Below are 18,381 nucleotides of genomic sequence, written 5' to 3'. Positions count from 1 at the left end.
GAAAATTCAATTATTTATTATTCCCTAGGGAAATCCAGACATAAAATCTGTGCTTCTGTAGATGTTCTTCTTGGCCAAAGAAATTGTTCATGGGACAGAAGGGAAAATCTATGCTGAAATGAAAAGTACTTAGGGTTTATAACTTGACCTTAACCTAATGTGGTGAGAACAGTTTTCTCCTCTAAAAGGTAAAGAGCCTGTCTTTTTTCAGAGATCAATAAGGTAGTAACCACATTACTGCAAAATGTACTTGAATGAGATTCCAGGAGGCATAGTAGAAACAAAAGCACTGACAACATCAGTTTTCAAAGCTAAGCTCCATTTGTCTCACTGAGGCCAGCCAATACTCTCTATGTTTTGAAATAGTTGGCAGATATCCCTAACACCATGACATTATGGGGACAGCCAATTTTCTTGTGGCCAAACCTACTCCTTTTTTTTTTTTTTTTTTTTTTTTTTTTTTTTGTCTTTTTGCCATTTTGTGGGCCACTTCTGCGGCTTATGGAGGTTAACAGGCTAGGGGTCGAATCAGACCTGTAGCCACCAGCCTACGCCAGAGCCACAGCAACGCCAGATCTGAGCCGTGTCTGTGACCTACACCACAGCTCATGGCAATGCCGGATCCTTAACCCACTGAGCGAGGCCAGGGATCGAACCCGCAACCTCATGGTTCTTAGTCAGATTCATTAACCACTGAGCCATGATGGGAATTCCCTGGCCACACCTACTCTTAGATATTGGTTAAAACAGACTAGAGAGTGAGAAGGTTGCTCCTAAGTTGTGGGCGTCACTGATGCTCATATGGACTCATCTGAAGCAACTCAGATTTGAAGGACAATCATTTGTAAAACCACAGGAGGGTTTACCCCAAACCTCGACCACTTAGAGTTGGCCACAGAAGCCAAGTTTTGAATAACAAACTCTGTCAAACAGTAAATGAGGCTTCATGCTTACCATCTTCTGCTTCTATTCAAAAGGAAACTAGTTTAGTATGTTAGATTAACTTGTTGAATAAAAGTCTCCAAAAGAGTATTTTGTTTTCTGGGAATGGGTCTAGTGAATTATCCCCAATACTCTCAAACTTGTTAATGCAAATATCTCTTAGCCAATCATTATGCAAAATTTCACCTACAAAATGTAGGGAGGGATCTATATTTTTAGGTCCTTCTTCCTCAGAAACTTTACTGAGAATTATGGAGGAAAAAGAATATTGTTATAAAGAAGGAAATCTTGAGGCTCAGAAGCACAGTATAACAAAAGCACAGTGTAACAAAAGCACAGTATAAAAAAAAACTATATGTATAGGTTGGTATCTTAACACTGGAATACTACAATGGGAAGCCAAGTCAGGCATTATATCATCAGAACTTTCTAAATTTTTCTAATGATAATGAATCATGAGGTTTCATAACTAGAAGGTGGTAATGTAGTGATAACATTAAACGGAGGGAAATGCTACTTACTGTTAAAAATTTTTTAAATATATCAATAGAATTTAATCATACAAAAAGCCATTTTAAAAAGCTGACTCATTTTTCTCAAAATTATCTTTCCTAAAAGTCCTCAGTAAGGAACATATTACTTTTTCTGTACAGCAGAAATTGGCACAACATTTAAACCAACTATACTTTAATTTTAAAAAAATGTTTAAAAGAACATATTACTGGCATTATGTTATACAATTATTCCTCAGAGTGGTGTGACACTGTATCTTTGTGTAAATAGCTAATTTAAAGTTTGTGTTTTGCAATAAAAAGGACATAATAGTATTTCACCCACATTCAGATACACAAGTTGTCAAGAAATTTGATATTAATCGGTATTAACTTTTTAAATTTATATTTATACCAGATAAGACCTAAGGTTCTAGAAATCTGTTTATACAAAGTAACCCTTGATTCTGTTGGGGGGAAGAGCAATAATGTTAATATCAGAGTAACAGTGCATTCTTTCCTCTAGAACAAAAACACTTAATGACAACCTATGAAAATGTTCATTAAAGGCAAACTGCTTAATCATTTGAAAACTCCACTGAAGACAATTAATGTGTGAAAAGTTTCTTGCCTCTTTATGCTTAAGTTGCATAGATGTGAGGTGCAGCTTGGTTCCTCCTTTGATGATAGAGGCATTTAAAGCCACTTGGCTGGGAGACAAATATGCTTCTCTCCTGTAACTCAAACCTCGTTGTCAGCTGCTTCCTACCATGAAATAAACATAGTTGCCTTGAAGGAAATTTTGCATTAGGTCATAATTTTCCTCTTTCTGTGTTTTTCTTGCATTCTGAGGAAGAGGAATAAGCCCTCAGCCGAAAACTCGGCCCTCTTTTCTTCACAACAAATACATATTAGAAATAAAAGATGTGTAATTCAACAAAAATGAAGGAATGGTTTAAAAGTATAGAGCCTGGGGCCTCCTATCCCCCCACCTCAACCTCCCACCAGGTTGTCTCTGGTTTTCCACCAAGACATAATTACATTAAAATTGTGTTTCTTAAGCTTTTTTTTAGACTTGAGGATTTGAAGTAAGAAGAGCCAAGTTTAATATTTCCTTTCATTTTTCTTACCTGTTTTCTTACCTCTTACTACTTTAGAAAGTTACAGAAACACCCATGAACTGAATATTAATCTTGTCATGCTCTCCTTAAATTTGTTTAAAATTTAGAACTTCTGTTTCTTCCATTTAGCACTGAGTGTTGCAGCAAAAAGCCTATTTCTTGCTTTCTGTCTTTCTCATATAAATTTCAGATTCTCAGTCATTTCCTATAATTAAATCATTATTTATAATTTTAGCATCTTTCAAGGCCATTTTTAGAACATGCAGAATTAAATGTTTCAAGTTCTCTCTATATCACGGATAGAATTAAATCCAAACTAATTTTAAAAGAGTTAACAGTTTGTAAGAACATTACTTATAAACTGATTAATCAAATTAAATTGTTGTGCCCCCCAAATTATGAGTTTAGAAATATCCTTGCTATTCTGTTATATATACCCTTACTCTTCATACAGCACACACAGTTTTTCATGGACAGTGTTGATCTTCCACATGTAAAGTTTCTCAGACTACTTAGAGTTATCTGGGATGCTTATTTAAAAGTGCAGATTCCTAGGGGTTCCCACTGTGGCTCAGTGTGTTAAAAATCTGACTGCTGTGTCTCAGGTCACTGCATAGGTGTAAGTTCAATCCCCAGGCCAGCATAGTGGTTTAAGAATCTCACATTGCTGAAGCTGTGGTGTAGATCACAGCTGAAGCTTGGATTCAATTCCTGGCCTGGGATCTTCCATGTGTTGTGGGTGTGGCCCTTAAAAAAAAAAAAAAAAAAAGTGCAGACTCCTGGACTACACTTCAGCCCTAGTAGATGAGAATCTCTAGGAATAAAATCAGAAATTATCTTTTTAACTAAGCTTCCTAGGAAATTTTTATTCTTTTTTTTTTTTTTTTTTTTTTTTGTCTTTTGTCTTTTTTAGGGCCACAGCCATGGCATATGGAGGCTAGGGGTCTAATTGGAGCTATTGCTGCCAACCTATACCAGAGCCACAGCAATGCCAGATCCAAGCCATGTCTGCGACCTACACCACAGCTCATGGCAATGCCGTATCCTCAACCCACTGAGCGAGGCCAGGGATCAAACCCACAACCCCATGGTTCCCAGTCAGATTCGTTTCTGTTGCGCCACAATGGGAACTGTGAAATTTTTTATTCTTAAGTTTGACAACCATTGCCATGAAGGGCATTCTACATCATGAGAATAAAGGAAAAGTCAGGAGTCCTCATTATGGCTCAGTGGTAACAAACCCAACTAATATTCATAAGGATGCAGATTTAATCTGTTGGAGGAAAGTGACCCCGGCTTGGACATCAGTGTCAGAAAGTAGGACACACGTGAACATGGGAGATCTCCACAAGGCTCTTCTGCAGAAGGGTGTGAGTGCTCAAAAAGCACGCACAAAGAAGGAAGACCCCTCCCCCCATTTATCCCTAAAGCAGGGAGTGTATCTGTCCACTTCCCATTGATCAGGTCAGGGCGCACATTCTTCCTGGTTGGCTAACAGGAGGGAGAGGAGATGAAGCAGAAAGCAATAACATTTAAAATGTGATCTATAAGCTGTATACTTGATTTTTTTTTTAAAGATTAGCTAAGGTGATGTACCAGAAGACAGCCAGGACACTTCTAACTTCATTAGAAAATTTCCAACATTTATTCTTAGTTTTAATGAATCTCTGCACATGTGACATAATTAATGTCAATAAATGATTCTTTATCTTGCTATAGATAATTATAACAATTGGTGGGCCGATTCTCTTCCATTTTTTCATGAAAATTGCTTACCATATTTCTATCTTGGAAACAAAAAAGGAGGCTTATCAACTATCTTCTCAAATTTTCACTTCACAGAGAATGAGCCAGAACCTTAGTTATTTCATCTATGAAATGCTAACTGATGTGATGAAAAGTATACATAGATAGAATTCTATGGAAAGTGAAAGGAGATCAGATAGTAGAGGCTGAAGGAGAGTAAATGTAACAATGTGTGTACCATATTTATCTACTTTGTAGCCAGTGATAACCCCAACCACGGTAACATTTGGTCTCCCTACAAACACTGGGTATAAATATAGTTACAACAGTTAGCCACTGAATCTTTCTACTATTATAATTATTTGTCTTTTTAGAGCTGCACCTGCAGCAATGGAAGTTCCCAGACTAGGGGTTGAATTGGAGCTGTAGCTGCAGACCTACACCACAATCACAGCAATGCGAGATCCGAGCAGAGTCTGCGACCCACACCACAGCTCATGGCAACACTGGATCCTTAACCAACTGAGCAAGGCCAAGGATCGAACCTGTGTCCTCATGGATGCTAGTCAGGTTCATTTCCACTGAGCCACAATGGGAACTCTGAGTCTTTCTCTTGATTACTTTTGGGGAAGGAAATGGGACGTGTTTTAGTGGTGTTCCTTCCAGAGGAACATCAAAATTTGTTTTTCAAAAATCTCAAATTTGATCACATCTCTCACCTGATTATATCCATTTCATGACTTCCCATTGCTCTTGGGTTCAAGACTCTTTCAACTGGGGAGGAAATAAACCCAACATAAACTATATAACCCCCAATAAAGTGGGAAGTGGGGTAGAGGTGAGGGGTTGAATCAAATAATGAAAACATTCAAGGCTACCTTATTTGTAGGTTCAGCTAGATGAAGTGAGCCCAAAGTTCTCATTTGGTCTATTTTAGCTCTATTTTCAAGTAAGTTCTTTATGATAGGTACTTGAAACCTCAAGCTTGTAGTCTACATTTTTGGTCATCCCAACAGAAAGAAAATGCCTCCTCCCCAGACCCCGACTGTCTCATTGCTTTTGATTAAACTGACCTAGATTCCAGCATGTGCTTCAGATGTCCAGAACCCATCACTAAAGTCAGAGGTTTATAATGTTTTGATTGGCCATGTCTGAAGCTAAAAGTGAAGTCGGAGTCACATTATCACATGTGATGAAAGTGAAGCATAGTTCCCCTGGGAAAATCAGGGAGTGGACCTAGAAGAAATGGATACTAAATAGGCCAAAACAGCTGTTTATTATAGTTCACCTCCTGGCTATGCAACATCCACACAGCTTTTTCTTATACATAAAATTCAAAATTCCCCAAGCCTACATCAAGCAATAATATCATATGGAATCAAAAACATACACCAGCACCATCCAAGTTTTACCCAGTTACTATACCCAGGCTGAGTCTAGACTCTCTTGTTGATGTGCATCACTCCTGGGGCAGAAACTTGTTGTAAAATGATGCATTTAATCATCTACAACAACTGTAACATGCATTTGTGAGGAGGAAACAAAATAGCTACAATGAAGCCTTCTACTTGAAAAAAAAAAAAAGAAAGAGAGAGAAGTGGGAGGAGGGTGGTATGTGCAGTGTACTAGTTGCTGGACAGGAGTAGAGAGATACTTTGTCTTGGCTTCAGAGTGAATTTCTTGGGGACCCCTTTTGTCTGCTTGGGGATATTTCTTCTGGGATGATTTCCCTTGTAATCTGTCCTGTATGGCCATAGCTGAGAATGGCACTGGTGAGTATTTACTCTCTGGTTTTCAAACCCTACTACTGGTGCTGTTTCTGTTGCTGTGGGTTCAGAATCCTGACTGTTGCCTTGGGGGTTGAGCAATCACAGCCCTGAGTTTATGGGTGTTTGAGTTTCTCTGGAAACTCAAGTTCCTTAAAAGTTTAGTAAACTCTAAATTTACTAAATTTGTTTCTACTAAATTCACTGAGTTAGCAACAAAAGCCATTGTTAGTACTGAGAGCTAATCCTTGATTCTAGATCCAATGGGATTGTTTCTGTCTTCTAAAAATTAACCTTGGTATTCTGACACAGGGGTGGGCGGGGCACTCCTGTTTCTGTCTTATCTTCTAATTTCATTCTACCCTCCCCATTTTTGCTAGCACTAAATTTAGACTGGAACAGAAGACTTGACTTTTCAAACTCCAAACAGTTATAACATTTCTGACTCCTGTCTAGGATTTCAGGAAAAGGGCGAAAGGGACACTCTTAGTGTTTTTACTGCTTCCAGATAAACCAGCTTTATCTACAGCTTTTTTTCCCTTTCTTGAAGGACCTCACTATACCTCACAAAAACAGAAGCAGTACATTACAGATTTTTTCGTCCCAGACATATCTTCCTATCTCCGGTCTCTGTAGGCCTATAACCTGTGTCCCAAGATACCACAGAGAGCAAGCTAATCAAGTGCTGTGTTCCATTTCTCAGCTAAAGAAATGTAAACAGGGTAGAGGTGTCCCTAGAGAAAGAGAACCAGGCATGGCTTTTGTGACAGAAGAGAAGCCGTCTTTGGCCTAAGCCATTTTCTGATCCAAGCCTGGTTACAGTGTTGCCCTCAAACAGTTCTCAGTAATAATGATCTTAAGTGAACAGAAGGGTAATCTTTTCAAGCAAGAGAAGTAACAATAGCAAAGATAACAAATCAAAGAACACTTGGGATCTTTCCCAAAGCAATGACTCCCCAGTAGCAGAACTGAGCCATCAACAGAATCCAAGCTTTAGAAGCTTTAGTTGACTGAGTCACGAGGGTCAGAAAAGGTCTACATCATTACGCCTTAGGTTCAGGCTGACCTGGTGGTTGAGTGCTTCAGGCCAGTCTTTACCACTGAAATAGAACTGAGACTATTTACAATCGATGTATTATCTTTGCTCTTAATACTTCCCTTGCCTGATAAGTTTGTCCTCCAGTTCTCTTAAGATCATTACACCGGAGTCCTGTTCAGGGGCAAGCATTGTGACCATGCTTAGATTACAACATGGCATAGGCCACAATGGCCTCTCTTCTGTCAAGAAAGCCATGCCTGGTTCTTTTTTTTCTGGGGACCCCCATCCTATTTGCTTGTAGTTCCCCAAGGATAAATCATAGGTCATTACCTGAAAAAAGGAAGGATGGATCCTGAGAAGGTTAAATCAATAGATAATGACAAAGGAGTTCCTGTTGTGGCTCAGCAGGTTGAAAACCTGACTAGGATCCAAGAGCATGTAGGTTCAATCTATGGCCTTGCTTAGTGGGTTAAGGATCAGGCATTGCCGCAATCTGCTGGGTAAGTTGCATATGCGGCTCAGATCTGGCATTGCTGTGGCTGTGGCTGCGGAATAGGCCAGCAGCTGGAGCTCCTATTTGACCCCTAGCCTGAGAATGTCCATATGCTGCTGGTGTGGGCCTAAAGAGCAAAAAATAAAAATAAAAAAAAACAGACTCAATACTGTGACCTATATGGCCTTGTCCTGGTCCCTGCCTACCTTACCAGCCCCATCTGATCATATTCTCCTCCTTTCTCTGTGGGCTGCAGGCGCACTGGCCTTGATATAAAATATGTCCATTTCTGTGTTTGGCCTTTCCCATCTGCAGTTCCCCCTGCATGAAACAAGACTCTTCTCCTCATGCCATTAATCTTAATATTTCTGGATCTATTTTTCCTCCAACTCTCTCTCCACTGTACACCAATACCAATTTTTCCAAGATTGGTTGTTCACTATTATATAGAAGAGAGGATATTTTAGTTGCATAATAATTCATGATTCTGAGGAAAACTTGGGGCAAAAATAATTTTCAATTAGATATTTCAGGGAGCTCCCTGGTGGTTCAGTGGGTTAAGGATCCAGTGTTACTGCTGTTGCTCTGGTTATTGCTGTGGCTCAGGTTCAATCCCTGGCCCAGAACTTCTACCTGCCATGGACTTGCCCCCCCCCAAAAAAGGTATTTCTGAAAGATATATCATGTTACTAAGTGTAAAGTCCTCATACTCTGAAATAGATAAACTTGGGTTCTAGAGCTATTTGAGCCACTAATCAGCTCTTTGATTGTAAAAATTCATTCATTCTTTCTGAGCCTTTATTTATCCGTAGACTGAAAATACATATCTACCTTGCAGGATTCTTATGAGTATAAAAATAATATGTGTTTTATGCTTAGCACTCAGTAGGCAATCAATACTTGGTATATAATCTTATGATTATTCTTGGGTCATGAGCTGTCACTGTAGTAAGAAGCATGGATTAGAACTCAAAGCCATCACTGCACATTACCCAGATGGAGAATTACTTGCCAGTGCAGGATCCCTTGATTTGTTTATTACCTGTAGTGTCTTATAATACACTCTTCTAGAGATTTCTATTATATTATAGACACCACCTCCACTTTGCAAACATTGGCATTTCATTCATAATACATTTCAGACCTCATCCCTCTTTCTTTTGAAAGCCATGATAAACCTTGAGAAGAAAGTCTTCAGAGCCCACTAGCAAGGGAGAAATGGAGGGAAGGCCCAGTGAAATGAATGCTTTTAGCCTGTGTCTGTAATACATAAAGTGGAAAGAAATCTTTAAACTAAACAAATTGTCTGTCCTCCCCCTCCGCCCCATCTTCAAGGAGCCTAGCCTCTTCTCCGCTTGTCAACAGATACTCTTTTAAAAGACCTGACTTTTCAGGGACCTCATTCAATAAGTTTTCTTTTCCTTTTTGTATCTTTAACCAGTCACCTCCATTTGCTCTCTCCCATCAGTAAACAAGCTGTGTCTTTCCCATCTTAAAACATTGTTTTCTCAAATTCCACACCCCCCTGGAGCTTCTCTGCTATCTCCTGGCTTCTCTCTGCAGCCAATCTGCTTTAAACATCTCTCTCCCTATCTCCACATCCTCACTTCCTGTTTATTCTTCAGCCTCAGGCAATCTGGCTTCTGTCACCACAACTCTTCTAAGCGCACTTTGCCCAGGATTGCAATGAATGCCCCACTGTTATATCCAAGGGACTTCTCATTACTTGTCTCAGGTGACAGTCCTTAGTCTGTGGCACTTCTAACCAGGTCAGACCTCCTTCATGAAATGCCACCACTGATGTAAAACAAGTATGACCAGATGTATCATTGTGAGTACACCTTTTAAAGGATGTTTTGTGACAGTATTTCCATCCATTTCTAATCCTTCTGTGATTTGAGGATTTACTGAGCAGACTCCCATAATGATCCCATTTGACTCTGGTTCCAGTCATGTGCTGATTTCAAGCTGCCTCTCAAGAAGGTGAAATGGAAACATAAATGATACATCAATGTCTCAAGCACTGCCATAACCCATGACAATTTAGAAACTTCAGATGAACCATTTTGCAATGGAAAATGAGACTAACAATCTTTCATCATTAGTTTTTTTTTTTTTTTAATATTTCTGAGAAAGTGTCTCAACTAGGTTAGTCTTCAGTCATTTCAAATCATTTGGTAAGCTTCTCCCCAACCTCTGAATTCATACCACAACCCTTTCATGGTCAAAGCAATTCAAAAAGCTCCCAACTAAAAAGTGAGACCTATAATTAGGTCTAAGATCACCAAGCTATACTTTGGAATTTTATGCATTACTCCCAAGGTCCACACCCTCCATATAGGCTGTCGTGTATGAAGTCTCTAAAAAATCAAAAGTAAAAATGTATGCTACAAGTAAAATAACTACTGTCACCAAGAATTCACAATTCTATACTAAATTTCCTCTACATTAGCTTCTTTTCCCCCCCTAAAGATACAGGATGTGTGATGAAGTGTTATTGCTTGGTAAGCAGCCCTATTGGAGAGCATTGTCATTGGTTAGAATTGTATGAAACTTATCTTTTCATGAAATAGTTTAGAACAAAACATTTCACTCATTCTAGATTATGTGCATGAAGTTTCATTCTGAGTTTCAGTTTCATTAGAAAATCTGTGAGTTTAAAACTGACTTAAACTAAATCTACCAAACCTCACCCTCTCCAGCCCAACTCAAGGAAAGGGAAACCGCTTCAATTAATTTCAGATATTTTTAATTTTTTTTGTTTTTTTTTTATGAAAATGTATGTCTGTGTCTTCTTGTCTAATGACCTGGTTCCATCACACACACACACATACTCACACATACATACATGTGCCACGGGTGTGCACACACACGCATGCACACACACACACACACACACACACACACACCTATATACAAACAACTTTCTCTGTGGCCTGAGAAAGGAGAGAACAAGGAAAAACTTCAAAATTTTATCTTTCATAACTTTGTGTGACTTGTATTCTTTCCCTTCAAAATGTTTTTAGGAAATAGATTAACATTCACATCATATTTGAAATGAACAGAATTCCTACCACAGTGGATAGCCTACATTAAAATGTAAATAATAAATAAATGAAAACACCAAATAAACTTTTCCTAAATTCTTCCATTAACTGTAGCATTCTTCTCTGCCTGTATGAGCATAGCAAGGAATACAAATGTATCAGCCTAAGATACAATGTCACAAGTTGATCAGAGCATATTTTCTGCTCCTAGGAAGGAATTAAAGTTGGTTTAGTTGTTTCCATTTGGTTTCCGATTGTGGAAAGAATATATATATGGTCTTTTTGTCTTTTCTAGGGCTGCACCTGTGGCATATGGAGGTTGCCAGGCTAGGGGTCTAATCTGAGCTGCAGCTGCCAGCCTACGCCAGAGCCACAGCAACTCGGGATCCTAGCCGCATCTTCAACCTACACCACAGCTCATGGCAACGATGGATTCTTAACCAATTTTAAAGATTACTGTAAAGACTACATGGGATAATGCATTTAAATATATCAGTATCACCACTAGAATCACACCCACCTGACATGCTCACCCCCTCCCCCATGCTAAATACACCATTCTCCAATGGCTCTCACTTCCCTCTCTCTCTCTACCCCAGTCTAACCAGGGTCATTTATCATAAGATTTCAGAGATATAAATGTTACAGACCCCCCCCCCAATATAAGCTTATTTAGCATTTGTTTTTGATGTTCTGATTTAATGTGTGTGTGTGTTTCTTTTCACCTTATTCTCCAACCTCTCTTTCAGGAACCCCCATTTTGTGGTCACAGCTTAAATATAATTTATTCTCTTGGGGATTAAAGTCATTGTGAAATGCAGAACAATCACTTGGCAATCAACCCATGTTCAACTTAGAGGTGTGCCTAATTACTGGCAGATCAAGGAGATTTTCTGCCAAATGATGATAGTATTGGACTTTAAGATGTAAAATAAGAAAACAAATTAAACAGAGGTTGGTAGCATAGATTTTTGCAGGAAACTACTTGGCCTCCCCACCGGCTCTGAATTGGCACTTAGTCAGATCTCATTAGATTTTCTCATGCATCTCTAGAAAGTATGAAAATACACTTTAGAATATTTGAAGAAAAACTGGATGTCAAATAGTGACTACCCTACTGTCTTCTTTATCTTTCTTTCTTTCTTTTCCATTCAGACTATCACAAGAAAGGGGAGAATTTAACTCATGGGGGCCTAAAATTAGCTTAATCTATATAGCTCTTCCTTTCAGGAAGAACTGCACTGTTAGCATGAGGCTTTGTAAGACATTCATAAACTACTGCATGACCATTATTTTGGAAAAAGCAAGAAATCAGAATAAATTTGTCCAATGGCCTGGATTAAAGAATGGTTTTAAAAGTTTTTAGAAAGAAATGTGACAAAACTCAACCAATAGAATTTTCTTATTAGAACAAAAATCCCAAAGTATTATTCACAAACTGATCTCAAGCAACTTCTAATACTCCTTTCTCCCCACTGCACCAGCCTATCAATCCTATCACTTGCACTTTCCCCTACTCTTTTCTTTTCACTGCTGATAATCTGGATTATTCTTTGGCTGCTAATTATTTATCTCTTCCTCAAGGAGTTGTTTATTTATTTATTTTTTTAATCTGTCACAAGAGAACTTAGAAGGATTTAATCAACCTGAAATACAGAAAGGGAGTCAGAGGAAGATTTGCTGGATCTTTTCAAAGAGGTGAGGGTTTCACCAGACTATAGAGAGCTAAACACATTTGCTCTTTGTCACAGGACGCGCCATGAATGACAGCACTGGATGCCTGTTACCTGTTAAGATTAGCTGTAAACATTAATCATTTTCATCATATTTTTTACACATTAAGCAATACCAGTGATTTTTTTAAGCAGAGTCATACATATGACTGCAGTGAATCTTTTTGAAAAATATTGTTACTCCAGCCCCATCCCAGACCTCATTTATCAGTATCTCCAAAATGCTGCTATTGGTAGAGAAGTGGAACCTAATTATGCATATTTTTCAAAAGCCCCATGGGTGATTCTGACTTATTTTCCCAATGGAAAGATTTGGTGCTATCTCATTCTGAGTATTTTATCCCCCAAGATCCATGTACTATGAACAATTTCAGTAGGTGGCGCTCTTTCCACCTGCCAGCTTCCCTGTTTGGCGGGAATGAGCCCTAAGTCATTCAAGGAAGTCAGGAGCAGATCAAGGGTGCAACCTCTTTTCAACATACTAATATTGAAAACAGCAGAACTTATCTTTGTAAACAATTTGTTAGTGGTGTAAAACATATGATAAAGGAGTGCAGGAGTAGGCAGAAGTGTGACACCACATTTGTTTATTACACAAATATAATCATTGTTCCAAAGAGTTCTAGCCTACATTTGGAAACCAAAAAACAAGGTAGAAAGCAAATGATAAGAAAAACCAAGTAGAGATTTAGACAGAAGAGTTTTTGTTTCTGCTTTTGTTTTATGAAGAGATGGGGAACACCGACATTATTATAAAAAAAAAACAAAAACAAAACCCCTTGAGCAAACAAAAAAACATCTTTCCCCTTACTAATTATATGAAAAACTTATGGGATTAAACATAGATATCTGTATCTGCTAAACGGGGGAGATAGCACAGTGCAGCTTGCAAGGACATGAGCTTTAAAATCAGACAAACCTAGATTTAGATTTAGACTTTGGTTCCAGTTCTTTAATCCCAAACAAGTTACTCAACTCTTAATTCTCAGTAAACTATTACCTACCTTATTTGGTTATGCTAAGCATTAAATTAAAAGGCAATAAATGAAAAGAATTATTGCAAGGCTTGGTACATAGCCAGTACTTAACAAGGCATTAAATGTAGTGCTAAAATATGTAAATGAGGTGTTGAGCTATGTTTTTGTTTTCTAAGTAATAAAGAATAATGGGAAATTACTGTGAGTTTTGAAGGGAAGTTTCCTAAACCAGTCAGTACTAATAATGGTGAGAAAAATTTAAAGGAAGATGAGCAGGAAAAGATATGAGGATAGTTTGGGCATAATGAAAAAGGTTGGTTCTTGGTTTCACAAAACTTGGGTTTGAGAGGTGATCCTCTATTTGCAGGCTGTATGCCCTTGAGAAAGTCACTTAACCTCACTTTTCATTTTTATAAGATGGGGACTGAATTAAATGCCGTTTTGAATATGGCATATGATTTTGTATATTAAATTGTTAGTGTACACTTTACCATAAAATAGTGCACAAAAATGCTTTTAAAACTATAAAATCCAGGGGTTCCCATTGTGGCACAGCAGAAACAAACCTGACTAGTATACATCAGGATGCAGATTTAATCCCTGGCCTCACTCAGTGGGTCATGGATCCAGCGTTGCCATGAGCTGAGGTATAGGTTAAAGATGCTGCTCCAATCCTATACTGGCTGTGGTGTAGGCCAGCAGCTGCAGTTCTGATTCCACTCCTAGCCTGGGAATTTCCATATGCCATGGGAAAAAAAAAAAAGGCAAAAAATTATAAAATCTTATAGAAATGTAGAATGGTGCTGAAGTAATTACTAATAAACTTCAATATTGAAGTTAAAAATTAGTTTCTCAAAAGAAAGTAGGATATTAAATGAGTTCCCAAATTTGGATGAGAATAAGAGTAGTTACTATATTGTAAAGTGAGAATTTATGAGAAGAAAAGAGATTGATATTAGCAAGACACTTGCAATACTTCTGGAGGCAGTTCCATGATGTTTAGTGGCAGTTCCGCTAATGATCCTAATGTTCTCTTTATAATGCCTTTGGCAATATTTTAACAGGGCTAGACTTTTGAGTTTCATCTGACATTTCATTTTTTCCCATAATATCAATACCCCCATTGGGTAGCTCCTGATTTGAGTAAGTTAGGGTTATATCATTTGTATCTTTTTTTTTAATTTCCAAATTTTAGAAGGATAATTTAACCATATGAAACAAGATCAGAAAAAAGTACAAATCATATTAATGAGTGTCTATTAAGTTTCTCATAATACTGTGATCCTTGATTTTAGAAAATAATAGTTTGTATTAATAAAGTAATTTGTATCAATAATTTAAAGAGTTATGACTAAATGTTTTATCTCTTGGAGTTTTTTTAAATAGGCATTCTGCTTATGTTAAATATATACCTTTGTATGGTGTGCAGTAATATCATTAGACAAAAGAAACAAGGCCCCTTCATAGCAATGACTGCTGTGCTGCTTCAAGGTCAATTGTCTTTTAAGTACTCAGAGAATCTTTATATGTCATACTTCAGAAATATGTTTTTGGAGATGGGAAACAACAGGCTATGATTTAATGTTTTTGTTAAACCACCATAATTCTTTCAAAGGAGTATGTATCACAACTATTTCTCTATGTTAAAGAGAAAATTAAGTCCTTAAAGAAATTTCCTATTCTCCAGGTGGAGAGGAAATTAAGAATCACCTATTTTTGCTGTTGTTAATACAAGAAATTTGCATTGTAAAGCAAGCTGCTGTTGCCAACTCTTTAAAGGACAGAGCATACAGGAAGCTGCCTCCACCCTAACAGGCTTAGAGACTGAGCAACTAAGTTAGACATCAGGTGCCCAGGCCAATCAAGTCAAATTTCTAACACAAAATAGCATGTCGTGGAACCTGTTCTATTTGTCTCCCCCCGCCCTTCACCCCCAATAAGAAAGCAAAGATTTTTCTGTGTAGGAGCAGTACTGGTCTTTCTAGTTGGAGGAAAAGTGGTAAGGAATTTGGTAACAATTTACTGTTGTTAAAACAACAAATTATCTTTTAAAAATAGATTATCCACACCTATAGGAGGAGGAATCTCTAGAATGCACAAAATAAAAGCTGGCTCTGAATTACCCATCCAAATGTGCACTGAAGTGCAGCAAACAACTGATCATGTGCAACTACAGCTTTTCTTTCCCAGAAATAGCAACTAAGAAAGAACTTTTTAAAAATCAAAAATATATAATTTCACTAAAATGTTTTACACTTGGAGACTATTAGAATTTTATTTATTTATTTTGCTGTGGAAAAGTCACAATAACCAACAGGAGTAATGCATTTTCTTTTAAATTAGCAGATGTCATGGTGGTTAAGGGTGGGGTGGAGGTTCAGAGAAAGAAGTTGGCAAGAAAAGGTTCAGGGCCTGTTGCAAAATCAACTGCTAGCCAAGTGTGATTCCAGCTATATGGGAACTACCTGTTACAACAGAAAGAAGGGTCTAAAAGATGAAATGAGAAGGGAGTGAGCTTAAGCATCATTTTCCCAATTATCTTGTAAATAGCTAAGGGAACACGTAGGTGTTTCTATCAAACACACGTGAATACAATATTTGCTACATGTACTTTAAGAAGACAATGATATAATTACTTGTATACTGCTAGTGAATCAAGGAAAACCCCTGAAAATAGATGGCTTATGATTGGTAATAGTAATAACTACCTGGGCACTTACCAGTTGTTTTATTTAATCCTCACAACCACACTGTTTCAGAGGGTGTTTAACAGATGAGGAAACTGATACACAAAACAGCTAAGTAGAATGTTCAAGGTCACACATTTAGTAAGGGGTGGAGTCAAGATTCATCTAGGTCTGTCAGACTCCAAAGTCCACGTGGTCCCAATTCTGCTGTACCATGCACTATACGAATGTACATCATAGTCTTTGAAAACTTTACTTTTTGAACTTGAAAAACAAATTACAAGGCACCTCCTAAACAGTTTAAAGCCTCCTAGCAGTTGCCAAGACTTCAATGACGTATTAGTGTGCAGTTAGAAAAGACAGAAATTCATTTTACATGCTTAGGGAAACAAACAGTTTTGCTTAGACTAGTGCGAAATCAAAAATCTAAGTCAATTTGTCTCAAAATGGAATAAACAATGTTTCACTAGAACCTACTTTAAACACTTTTCTCGTAACAACATAACACATTAGAGTTCCTTTTTTTCCAGCCCTTTTCAAAGAGGAAATATTCTAATTTCCTAAAATTAGAGAAAGACTTCACTTCTAAAAAAAATTATGGACAAAAAAGTGAACGACACAGAATAACGTGTGTTGACTTAAGAGTATCATGATCACAATGTAGCGATCCCGTAAAAGATGTGCCCCAAATATGTATTTGAAATTTGATAAAAGTGAGAACTTCTTAAAGGTAGAGAGCAAATCTCAAAAACTGATATAACGATTCACGTGGGCTTTGTTCTTTGTCTCATCGTCACATTAAACATATGATTGTGCGGAAAAGCATTAAAAGAGAAGTAAAAACGACTAGGCGATAGAAAAGAAAAACTGTCAATGAATGCGAGCAGTTGTAGACTACGAACGTCAGGAGAAATCGAGTGATCGCCTTTTGGAGGTTAGTTGTTTATGGGTCGATTTCTTCATTTCTTAATTATGAGACTGAATTTTTTCTTTTTCCAAAATAGATGCTCTTAAGCACTTGAAAGTGCAGGTTTATTTCTTACAAACTGAATCAAGCGAGATGTAGATAGTCGCTGCTTAGAAAGCCCTCTTGGATCTGCGTGAATCCTTCCCAGCCCACGTGGCCAAAGTAAACAGAAGGTGGGCCGGGGCGGGGAGAAGCGGGCCTCGGTCAATTTCCTAATTTGTCGAGTCTTTAAAACTACAGACCCCTAAAGCACTAAGGGCATGCCCTCGAAGAAACTCGGGAGTGCTTCTGCTGAGCGAGATTAAAGGGACTGTGTAGAGAGGATGCCAAAGCGGGGGCGAAGAGGGGCTGGTGGACCTACCAGGGGGTGGGGTGCGGGCTCGAGCGGGCAGACCTGGGTGCGCGCTGGGGTGCGTGAGGGCATACCTGCCAGGAGGTGGGAGTCAGGGAGGGTGCCAGGCAGCAGGGGGGTGTGCACCTAGTCTAAGGGGGCGGAGGGGAACGGCACCAACAAAAAGTTTCAAAGGTTAAGCTAGGGTCTTGCATCCTCGTGCCAGGGACACATGCCGCCTCCCCCTTTGCGCCTGCCTGGAGCCTTCACCCGGGTAGAGACCTATCCGAGGGTCCCCGGGGAACCCCGGGTCTGACGGCGGCGTCGTCCGGAGGCCGGACGTTCCCTGGAGCCCGCGCGCTCCTCAGAGCGCAGCGCTTCGCCGGCTCGCTCCCCAGTCCCGGCCTCGACCGCGCGCCCCCACGTTCGGCTCCAGGTGCCGCCGGCTTTTGTGCGGGGAGCCGCGGGGCCGGGGGCCGATTCCCGGGAGCCGGGGCCGAGGGCCCCGGGGCGGCGACAGAGGCCAGGGCGGAGGAGGCGGCGGCCCGGCGGAGGGGGAGGAGGCGGCCCGGCGGAGAAGGAGGAGGAGGAGGAAGCGGGGCGGAGGAGGAGGAGGAGGCGGAGGAGGAGGAGGAGAGCGGCGGCAGCGGCGAGAGCTCGGGCGGCCCCGCCGCCTCCTCGCGAGCGCCGCGCGCCCTGGCCCGGCTCGCATGCGAGTCACGTCCGCCCCCTCGCAGCGGCCGCCCCGAGACGCCGGCCCAGCCGAGTGATGAGAACAGACGTCAAACTGCCTTATGAATATTGATGCGGAGGCTAGGCTGCTTTCGTAGAGAAGCAGAAGGAAGCAAGATGGCTGCCCTTTAGGATTTGTTAGAAAGGAGACCCGACTGCAACTGCTGGATTGCTGCAAGGCTGAGGGACGAGAACGAGGTCAGAGCGCTTCTCTTATGCCGCGGAACTCTCCCTTTCCTCTCCCCTTCGCTTTCTCTCGGGCTTGCGGGGACGGGGGAGCCCAGCCAGCAGTGTCACCCACAAATACCA

At 39.7% G+C, this 18,381-nt stretch overlaps 1 protein-coding gene and 1 long non-coding RNA gene across 7 annotated transcripts in view; one reads left to right on the top strand and one right to left on the bottom strand.

The window, feature by feature from the left end:
- Window positions 1–18,381, bottom strand: part of LOC110262179 (uncharacterized) — a 132,732-nt gene that overhangs the window by 113,971 nt on the left and 380 nt on the right. Inside the window, exon 2 of one of the 3 annotated variants that reach the window (XR_014813286.1) lies at window positions 2,065–2,198. The exons of the other annotated variants lie outside the window; for them this stretch is intronic. This is a non-coding gene — a long non-coding RNA (uncharacterized LOC110262179). The remainder of the gene's footprint in view (window positions 1–2,064; window positions 2,199–18,381) is intronic. 3 annotated transcript variants of the gene reach the window in all.
- The window catches only part of TET2 (tet methylcytosine dioxygenase 2), a 132,237-nt gene continuing 131,807 nt past the window's right edge, over window positions 17,952–18,381 (top strand). For all 4 annotated transcript variants that reach the window (XR_014813270.1, XR_014813269.1, XM_084973288.1 and 1 more), the window contains exon 1: window positions 17,952–18,270. The gene's annotated coding sequence lies outside the window, so the exon portion shown is untranslated. The remainder of the gene's footprint in view (window positions 18,271–18,381) is intronic.

This window comes from Sus scrofa, chromosome 8 (genome assembly GCF_054392235.1).
Source record: "Sus scrofa isolate SSC_HxYL_T2T_F1_AM1 chromosome 8, Sscrofa_HxYL_maternal_Yorkshire_Landrace_v2.0, whole genome shotgun sequence".
In the NCBI taxonomy this organism is placed as follows: Eukaryota; Metazoa; Chordata; class Mammalia; order Artiodactyla; family Suidae; genus Sus; species Sus scrofa.
The sequence above is the reverse complement of the archived record's forward strand: the minus strand, read 5'-3'. Positions and strand labels throughout refer to the sequence as shown.